At 36.4% G+C, this 9,415-nt stretch overlaps 1 protein-coding gene across 1 annotated transcript in view; it reads left to right on the top strand.

The window, feature by feature from the left end:
- The first annotated feature begins 515 nt into the window (after positions 1 to 515).
- USP9X (ubiquitin specific peptidase 9 X-linked) overlaps positions 516 to 9,415 on the top strand; it is a 101,571-nt gene continuing 92,671 nt past the window's right edge. Inside the window, exon 1 of the mRNA XM_086766451.1 lies at positions 516 to 530. The gene's annotated coding sequence lies outside the window, so the exon portion shown is untranslated. The remainder of the gene's footprint in view (positions 531 to 9,415) is intronic.

Here is a 9,415-nt window from a genome sequence, read left to right as displayed (position 1 = left end):
TTCTTTTTGTTAGTACATTTCCAAAAGAGATCCATGTGATGCAGATTTAAAATCTAGTGATGTTTGAATGCTAGTATTTTCAGCTTTTTTTTTTTGGTGAAGTTAAAGTGAAGACTGCTTGAAAAGTAATGGATAACTATCAGGAATGTTATCATGGGAAACTTTTATTTATAACATCCTTGATCTGCTTACAAAACCAGTATGTAACCCTGTTTTGTGATTTGGTTTTCCTTTCCTCTGCCAACAGAAAAATGTGATTTTCTTTTATGTAGATCTTTGCATGGCCATTTTAGCAAATCATACTGTTTGGAGGTTAGTATTTAGCCATGAATTCCCTCACAGGAGGGGAATTCCACATTGCATCATGCCTTAAAGATGTACGTCTGTGAATGGAGAACTGTTACAGAATAAACCTTTTTTTTCCAAATTTTAAAGGACATGGAGGAAGTTCTAGGACTAATTTTTCGTTAAGCTTTCATGTAACTCAAGTAGTAGAAAATTGTCCCTGGAAGAGCCTTTGTTTAAGACAAGTAACAGTTTGGGTTTTTTTTTTTTGTAACAGCTAAATGGCAATATAGAATGACATAAAAATGTACATTATAAATTCCATAGGCTCCAATCCTTAAGTCACTTAACTGCAACTCAACCTTTTGCCTTGATTCAGTGGGACTACGTGTGGGAACAGGAAAATAGTGTTTTGCATCAGGGTGATCTTAGCTATAATGCTCTGAAATGGTGAAAGAAGAAAAAGGAGATTGTTTATAAATGTATTCAGTAAAGAAAAAAAAGAGCAGTGATGTGTGCTGAGTAGGATCCCTCTGTAATCAGACAGACTTTTTTGGTTGGAGGGGGGTGTCCTTGCTAGCACCGTGATGTGGAATATTGGTGACAGACTTATATTACTTGAATTTTCTTGTCCAGAAATGAAGGGAAGAAAAATCTCTTACTTTCTTAATATAAGATGAAATGAATATTCTTGTCAAAATATGCTGGCATCTCAGTAAATGAGCCTTGGATCTTTTGGTGGTTAGTTTTTCTGCTGTCTTAGCAGTGGTTACTGCAGTGTGTTTTTGATTAAGTTTCAACAGAACAGGTCCGTACATTTGAAAGTTAAATAAGAAAGGTGCATCTGCTTAGCTTAATTTTTAGGTGAATAGGTTGGTGGAAGACCAAAATTTTGATAAACTAAAAACTTAAGCTATAGTTTAAACCATATTTTATATTAGAGTTTGTATATTTCTAATTTAGAAATAAAATGTTAATTGTTTGGTCATTGCTGACAGTTCCTTTTAATGCATTTTCCTGAATCCTTTAGCTGTGAGGATTTCCGTTATTTTCTAAAAATTGTGACAAACTCTCTGGAGCTTGAAGGTGAAAACTCCAGTGACTTGTTCTACAATTTCAGGTGCCACTTCTGCACAGCCCTTCATATGTCTTGACTGTCTTCCAGACAGTACTTTATTAATCACAGTGGGACCTTAAAATCCCAGGTGCTTTTCCTTGCTGCTTATAATTTTGTGTGTGTGTATACACATACACACAATGGGACATTGCTTTAAGATGATGTACTGACTTTTTTTTCTCTAGTTGAGGTAGTAATGTCAGATTTTTTAAGTGCTTTATAGCTTTCTTGCTGAGTTGGAGTTTCTTCATTATAATTCTGGTAATTAGCAGGAAGATAACCTCCAGATTGCCTGAAAATTCTTACTGTTCTTATTCTTGTAGCAGTTTAGCCAGATTGCTGTGGTTGACAGTTTGTAACGTGTCTAGTGAAGATGTAACTTGAAACCTGGATTCCCCTTATGGCATTTGAGAAGCCTTTAATTTCTTTCCCTTTCCTTCCATGTTTTTAGGATTCTGAACACAGTTAGAATTTTTTTTTTTCATAAAATGAAAAGCTTTGAAGTGAAATTAAAAGCTTCATTTTCATCAATGGCAATCAATGCAGCAAGGTTGCGTAGTGGTAGTGAAACCTTGCTGTAAGCTACTGCGTGTTCAGCCATGGAAAAAACCCAGTGTGATCAGTATCAGCCTCTGGTTAGCAGGTGTATGACTGAAGTTTTTCACTTTATCTGTGCCATCCTAAGATTTTTGACTGGATGAAGGAGAGTTTAGTAATGCGTCCTGCCATGAATTCTCCTTTTTTTTTTTTTTTTTTTTTTTTTTAAATCACTTTCTTGATAATGGAATCATAGAATATTTAGAACCAGTAGCAACTTCTGGATGTGGTGCCTGGAGGCAGCTGGATGAGGATAGTCAATGGCCAACATGGTATTAGTTTAGTTTTATTGCTGGCAAGTAGTAGCCAAAATTGAGTTGGATTTGGAGAGTCAAATGCACTATGTTGATTGATCCTTAGTTGGTTCTTCAGGAGATCATCTTTTCCTAAAATTGAAATTGTGCTCGATGTTTGATGTGCTGTTCGTTTATATGCTTTGTATTTACTTGGGTGCAAGTATCATGCAGGAAGATTGAGGTGTTGTAGAAGATGTATACATTATCTACACCAGCAGCAAGTAACTAACAGTTGAGAGCAGAGAGTCAAAATCTCTCCTGTGAGGGCTGATTCATGCGTTTGAGTACGTGCTTACACTATACTACACCTAAAATATGGTTTTAGGGGTTTTCAGTGTTGAGCCACTGTGGTTCTTCATGGGTCTGGAAATATGATAAATAGTAGTAGTTCACACTTACAATGAAGACTAGTCCTTTGGTTCTACTTTCAGTTATTCTAACAGCAAAATTTTAAATGTGAATTTATCATTGTACGTTGTTTACCTTCTAAATGACAGTTTGAATTCTTTGTTCTTTGAATTCTTTGCTCTTTAACACAATCAGCTTCTCTAGTGTATTTCAAGAATTTAAGTTCTTTTCTCAGAACTTAAATTGCCAGAAATGGCCGGGGGGAGTGGAACGGACGAACAGGAGAAGCCTTAACAACCATGTTGACATTTAAACAGTTCAGCTGCAATGGTTTTTCCATCTATAGGAGTTACAAAGACAGTATTTTTGGGGTACATTTCTGTAGACTGGTACAGCAGGTATAAAAACTTTTTTCTTTGCTTCTTTCACAAGCTCTGGAAATGTTTGTTTTCTCTTAAGATACTTTCTGTGATTTTTAAGATGTTTTCTCTTATTAAGAAAGGAGGACTTCTTTTTAGTTTTTTGTAGTTTACTCCTGCTTGCCTGCTTTGTCTGATGTTATTGGTCTGCTTTAAAGAAACGCTGTGGTGAAATTTTATTGATCTGATAAAATTTGTGTGTATGGATTTACCTTTTCTCCTTTTCCTTCCTGAATATCTTCTGTTTAATTGATTCTGTGTTTTCTTTTGCCATTTTTCCTTTAAAATATTACTTATGAATTCAGAGTGCCCAATTGTGTTAGTGGGTATCCTCCTTTGGACTTTTTTTTTTCTCTCTCCTGCTTCTGGGTAGCTAATGCTTCTGAGTTACTAATGCTTTGTTTCACCAAATTTGGTGAGTTTAGCTGTGTACTTTGGAGAGATTTTACTGCTGGGAAGAAAGTACCTTTTTTTCAGCTATAGTTACATATTATTTCATCAGGACTTTAGGTTTGTGTTATTTCAGAGTGGATTTCTCGGCAGAACTAAAAGCTTAATTTTTAAAATGCTTCAATTTTTCAGTTGAATTGTCAAATGGCTCAGTGAAGTTCCTTAAAAATTGTGTGTGGTGAAAAACAAATGATGCAAAGAGCCTTGGAAAAAATGCACGGGTCATGATCTATTTAAGCATTTTACCGTTTAAGGGGGGTATTTTCACTTGAGCCATGGGTAATTTAAGAAGATTCTTCTAAGTTTACATGAAAGTGGAAAATGGGAAAATACGAGAATTAAACTTGTCATTAAGCCAGTGAGTTTTTTTCCCCCCCACTTAATTATGAACTCTTCCTCCCATTGGATCCTTGACTCAGTCAGTTTGGGAGATGGATTGAATTGGATTGTCGTTCAGTATTTTATCTTTGGAATTCATTCTGTAAATGCATGTGTTACATCAATCTAAATCCTATACTGAGTAGAATTATTCCTCTGTTAATAAACTTGATAGGTGCTTTTCGCGCTGAGCCTGTACATTTCCCAAACATGAATGTATTATTTGTCACATCACTTGGTAAATTAAAAGGCTTGTGTTGCGTTTTGTTTTATTGATGACAAATTGTGGTACAGAGGCTGTAAACTTCAAAAATACGTCCTGTCATAACTTTTCAGTGGATTTTTGTTAGATGTTCAAGTGTTACAGACACAGTTTATGTTGGCTTGAGTTGCTGTTGTGCTCCCTCTCTCTCCCTCAGTTTTGCCTTTATCTCAGTACCCAGAAAAATGAGAGGAGGATAAAGAGATTAATCTGAAAAAGCTGTGATTGCTCCAGCAACATATATGGACAAGACACTAAAAGAATTAACTTCTCAGGGGTTCTATATAGCTGCCTTATAACCCAGAGATTTCCCTTTGACTTCTGCAGTTCTGTTTCTTTTCTTGTGGAACATCATTTAACTTCTGCAACGAATAAGACATGGACAGTTTTTCTTCCTGGTGCCTCAGTCGATTACTCTCTGCCTAGGGGACTTTGATGGAAATGAACTTTAGTTTGATGGAAATGAAATTAACAGTGGAAACCAGATTACCCTGAAAATCCCAAATTATACGGGAGAAAAATGACAAACTGAGCCTTTGACAAATTTAGAGAGCATGTTCTGTCTGTGTGGCTCTCACAGGCACAAAATTTTGTTATATGAAAATTTATTTTGCTAAAACGTAGTGAGGCATTGACTGTCACAGCGGCTATAGCTGTTGTACTCAGTTACTCATACTCTTGTCATCTCTAATTCCACATAATATTTGAATCGTGCAGTCTTGTTTACAATTTCATAACTCTGGCCTTTTTTTTTTTTTTTTTTTTGTTAGGAGAAGTAAAATTTTTGCCAGCTTCTGTGTTTTACATCATCTGCATTACCTGCTGTAGCTTTGTCACTGATTTATGTACTTATGGCCAGATTATTTAAAGTGTTACTGCTAAATGAATTGTCCTGACTCACTGTGATCTGTTAAGTATTCCACTAGCTTTACTGTAATTTCCAGGGCAAAGACAGTTTGTTTTTTTTTTTGCCTTCACCTTCTTAGACTTCTTGCACTTGGCCTTATTTGCTTCAGCTACTTAATATTTCTTTCATGACTGAACTTGTGCTGTTCATGAACTGACATTCCTGGCATTTGTCATATACTAAACAGCTTTCTCTGTGTGCATTTTCCTGTGATATCCATTATGGTTGAGAAAAATTTTGGTCTTTATGACACAACTCTCTTGTCAGGACTCAGCTCTGCTCTAATGTATGTGAACCTTGGTTGCTATCATAGCTAAATTAGTGCTAACTATAATTATCCATATTCTATTTCCTTCCTCTTTCAGGGTGTATTTCATGATAGGTTTGCAGTAATGCTAAAAGTTCTATTCATGGCTATGTATTCTGCCTGTTTCTCATGCCTTTGTTGGTGTTCATATGGCATGTGATGCAGCTGAAAACTAAAATGATTTTCATTCCTTTCTCTCAGTTACCTTTCAGCCAGATTGCCTTCTTGATCTGGCTGACTATGTGGTGACGTAAGGGCTAATACTAGTGGTGAGAAGGTGGTTAGGATGAAAGCCGGCAAGGTCGCCCTCCTTCTCTTGATTGTGGAGACTTGCCTGGTGTCAAACAGACTGTGAAGCTGTACCTTCAGCTAAGGCTTGTCCGTATGCAGAAATATAGTGAAACTTCTGTCCTAAAATTTACCAGAATATAATACTTTTACTGGGGAATAAGATTGCTGTTTTTCACTGAGATTCCAACAATGGAAGTAGAAAAGATCCATGTACACACTGGTGGCAAAACTACCTTATAAGAGTTGTGTTGCTGTCACTTTGTGCTGGTTTAAGCACTGTCCCTAAAAAGAACAGTTTCAATTCCTCTTGTCCCTCTTGGCCTGTGGTGGATTCAGCTGAAAACCAGTATCTTTATTTTGTGTATGGAAGGGAGTTGCTCTTTAGCAAGGGGGTTTATGGGATTTAGCAGTTAACCATTTGCAGTGTGGGGAGGAGACTGCTCCTAATGTGTGTTTTGAAAATTTTCTTTGTGTGTGGTGGATTGGTTTTTTTTAATGACTTTCTGGTTTTCAGACATAGCTGCAACAGAGGTTTTAAACTCATCCGCAGTCCTTACAGTGTGGTAGCAGTTGATCGTTATCTCCTGCATTTCTTAATAAAGTAAGTTATGACGTCCTTTTGGATGGGTTTTATAGATAAAGGGATATTAAGTTTCTGGGACAGTGGCGTCACTTTTTGGTTGTGGGAGGGAGTGTGTACAGCAGAAATAAGTCTCCTGTTTCCAGCTCTGCTTGGTTCTTAACGTACTTTCTAGGGGCTTCCTTACTTGTTCCTGTCCATCTTCCTCTGCTGCTTACCTTTTTGCATTTACATCAAACCACAGCCTTTGTTGTGCTGGCAGAAGGAGCATTAAGACAGAAAACAAAACTGCTGTTCCTGTTGCCACCTCTTATTTCCCTGCAGAGAGGCCAGGATTTTTAAGGGGAGCTGTTAATACAAGTTCTCTGGAGCAGATAGGTTGTTTTCAGTGATTTCTTGAGCATTCAGTCTGCTGAGGCAGATGGCTTGTATGAGTTTAGCTGGAATGGAGCGTGCTTAAGACAGTCTTTTAAAAAAAAAAAGCTATCATTGCACCTCTAGTGAGCTTGTGCAAGCTTGATTTTTCAGAGCAACTATCTTCAGACTGAAATGGTGTAAGGCAACAGGAAATGGCAAAATGTTTATTTGCAGATAGTTGGCATGGAACTGTACAAGAATCTCCAGGCTGAGTCAGGCAGTTACTACACTGAAAACTAGTTGGAAGTTTGACTGAGTTTGTTAAGCAGTTATGAAGAGGCTTATTGAAACAAGAATTTTAATGCTGATACCATTTTTTTTTCTGTATTTAAGGCATTTTAGATAATGCTTGATGATGATGATGGTAGTGTCTGAGTTCCTGTGCTTAGTTTGTGCTTCCTGATTGAGTGTTAAATGAAAAGCAGAGTTGAAAAAAAAGTGAAATTAAGGCTAGTACAATGATGGAAATACTTTAAACATTTGAATTTAAAGCATTTCAAAATATCTAGGTATTTCACAAAGTTAATTTTGTCATGATTCAAGAACGTAAAATGCTTGCAACTTAATATCTGATTTAGATGCTGTACTGTGCTTTAATTATTTGCAGTTAACCAGTAAGTTATGTGAATTTTACACTTTGAGGGGAAATTTCTATAATGTGTTGATAGTGTCATAAGATACTAGGAGTATAGTCTTTGAATGATTTTCTTTAGTGTAATGTTTAACATTGTTTAGAGAAGCATTTAAATTCTCCGTGGAAAACGCAAAGAGAGTCAGAAGGGGCTAGCCTGATTTTTGCAGGCTAACTTTAAACTTCGCGTTTCTAACAGAAGCTTTGTAGTATAATTGTGGTAGTGGCAGTGGGTACTGCACGCTATGGTGGTGATAAGTCAGGTGCTGTGTCTAAGCATGGTTTAACAAAGACTAACACACAAGTAAAATGTAGAAATAACATTGTAGTAATAGCCGTAATTCATGGGCTGAATGGCTTTAGACAACATTTCAAATATTTATAGTGCTGAATTTTGTAAAGTCTTATGTGCGGTAAACTATGAATAATTTCATGTTTTAAAGCCACAAGTGGAATGAACTTGGAAGATGCCGTTATACTTCCTTCAAATACTTGAGAGAGAATGAAGGTAGCAAAAGCCATTCAGCACCTACCAGTAGCGTGGTAGAATATACGAACCTCATCAGATACAGCAGAAACCTTGATATATTTATCTGTCTCTGGGGGAATCCCAGGCTGGGAATGCCACTGAACCCGAGGAATGATGATTTGAACATTTGTACAGTTCACTGCGACCTTCCAAGGATGGCGCATTGAAGTGTTGCTTCCTTTTTTGCTCTGTTCCCCAGGAAGAATTGAAATTGTGAATAGCATTAAATTGCCCTACTGTAGAAGATCAAAGGGAGCACTTTTGATTTAAACTTTTTTCATTAAGTTGTTAGATTTTTGTCTGCAGTTAACGTTACGTGTAGTCCTTAGGCAGCTGGACAAACTAGGGGATCATTGTAGGTCCCTTCCAACTGAAAAATACTCTATTCTTAAATATTCAGGTTGTTGGAGGAGGCAGATACTTATAAACTTATAAACTCATAGTTTTACCTTCATCAGTCCTGCCTACAAAATTGTGCTAAAAAAAAATGCCTGAGATTTCTTTGAGCGCTGCAGCAAAAGAACAACGCAACTTCCAAGGAAGTTTCAAAGGTCAGCAGAGCTAGAGAATGAAAGTTCTTAGCAATCATTAAGGGTTTGAGCCCAGCTCCCCAAAAGAAGTGAGATATTTTGTGAACGCTTTTAGGAATTCACAAAACTCATGTTCTTCTCTGGTTAACTGTAGGAGCTGATTTAGTGAGAAATTATAGAAACTAATGCAACCTAAAAATAACAATAAAAACTTCCTGCATAAGTTGCAGAACTGAAGTTCTGGATATGTGTCAATGCTTTCACTACCTGTAGAGTATCAGATACAAACCCCAAAGGTTTTACCAAGTTAAAAGTCCGAGGATTTGATAATGAAAGAAGAAAGGATTATCCTTTCCTAAAGATGGAATTGAAGGAGCTTCTAAAGTGTTTCTGGAGTTTGTGGTTTGGAGGAAAACTCTTTGTTTCTTCAATCTGAATGTGAGTATTGTGGACTTTTTATGTCAAATCTGAGCAAAATGAAAAAAAAAAAAAAACCCAAAACAACCCAACATTCTTTGCTATGAAATGGTGTCATGTCCAAACACAAACAAAATCAAGTAGGCTTAAGCTACTGCTAAGTATAGTATTGATGACGTTCATCTCACAAAATTAAAAGTGAGACTGACAGCTCATTAGTAAAAAAATTTTTTGGCCTTGTTTTAATTTACTTCAGTACTTTAGTATGGGTACTGCTCAACACAAAAACATACATATAATAGACCTTCTTCTTATGTTAGCTGAGTTGCATAAAAGATTACATGTTAACAAAACCAGACTTGATTTGTTTGTTTTAACATTACCTTGTAGAAGCTAGGATACTTCTTGGGTTGTATGAAGGAACTTTCTTGCTGAGTTCTTGCTTTCAGGAAAAGTAGACTTTGGTAAAAATGGTGTTTACTGCTCTTTCTCTGGCATGATTTAACTACTTTTAAGAGCCTTTTGCTGAAGTGCTTTTTTGGCTTTGTTTTTTAATGCTGAAGACTTATCGGTATTCTTTCCTGTGCATAGCTGGTAGTAATTTTTTTACACTCTACTTTTACTGATATTGTTTCAAACCTGTTAAACCTAGAC

Source organism: Chlamydotis macqueenii, chromosome 1 (assembly GCF_036417535.1).
Source record: "Chlamydotis macqueenii isolate bChlMac1 chromosome 1, bChlMac1.mat, whole genome shotgun sequence".
In the NCBI taxonomy this organism is placed as follows: domain Eukaryota; kingdom Metazoa; phylum Chordata; class Aves; order Otidiformes; family Otididae; genus Chlamydotis; species Chlamydotis macqueenii.
The sequence above is the reverse complement of the archived record's forward strand: the minus strand, read 5'-3'. Positions and strand labels throughout refer to the sequence as shown.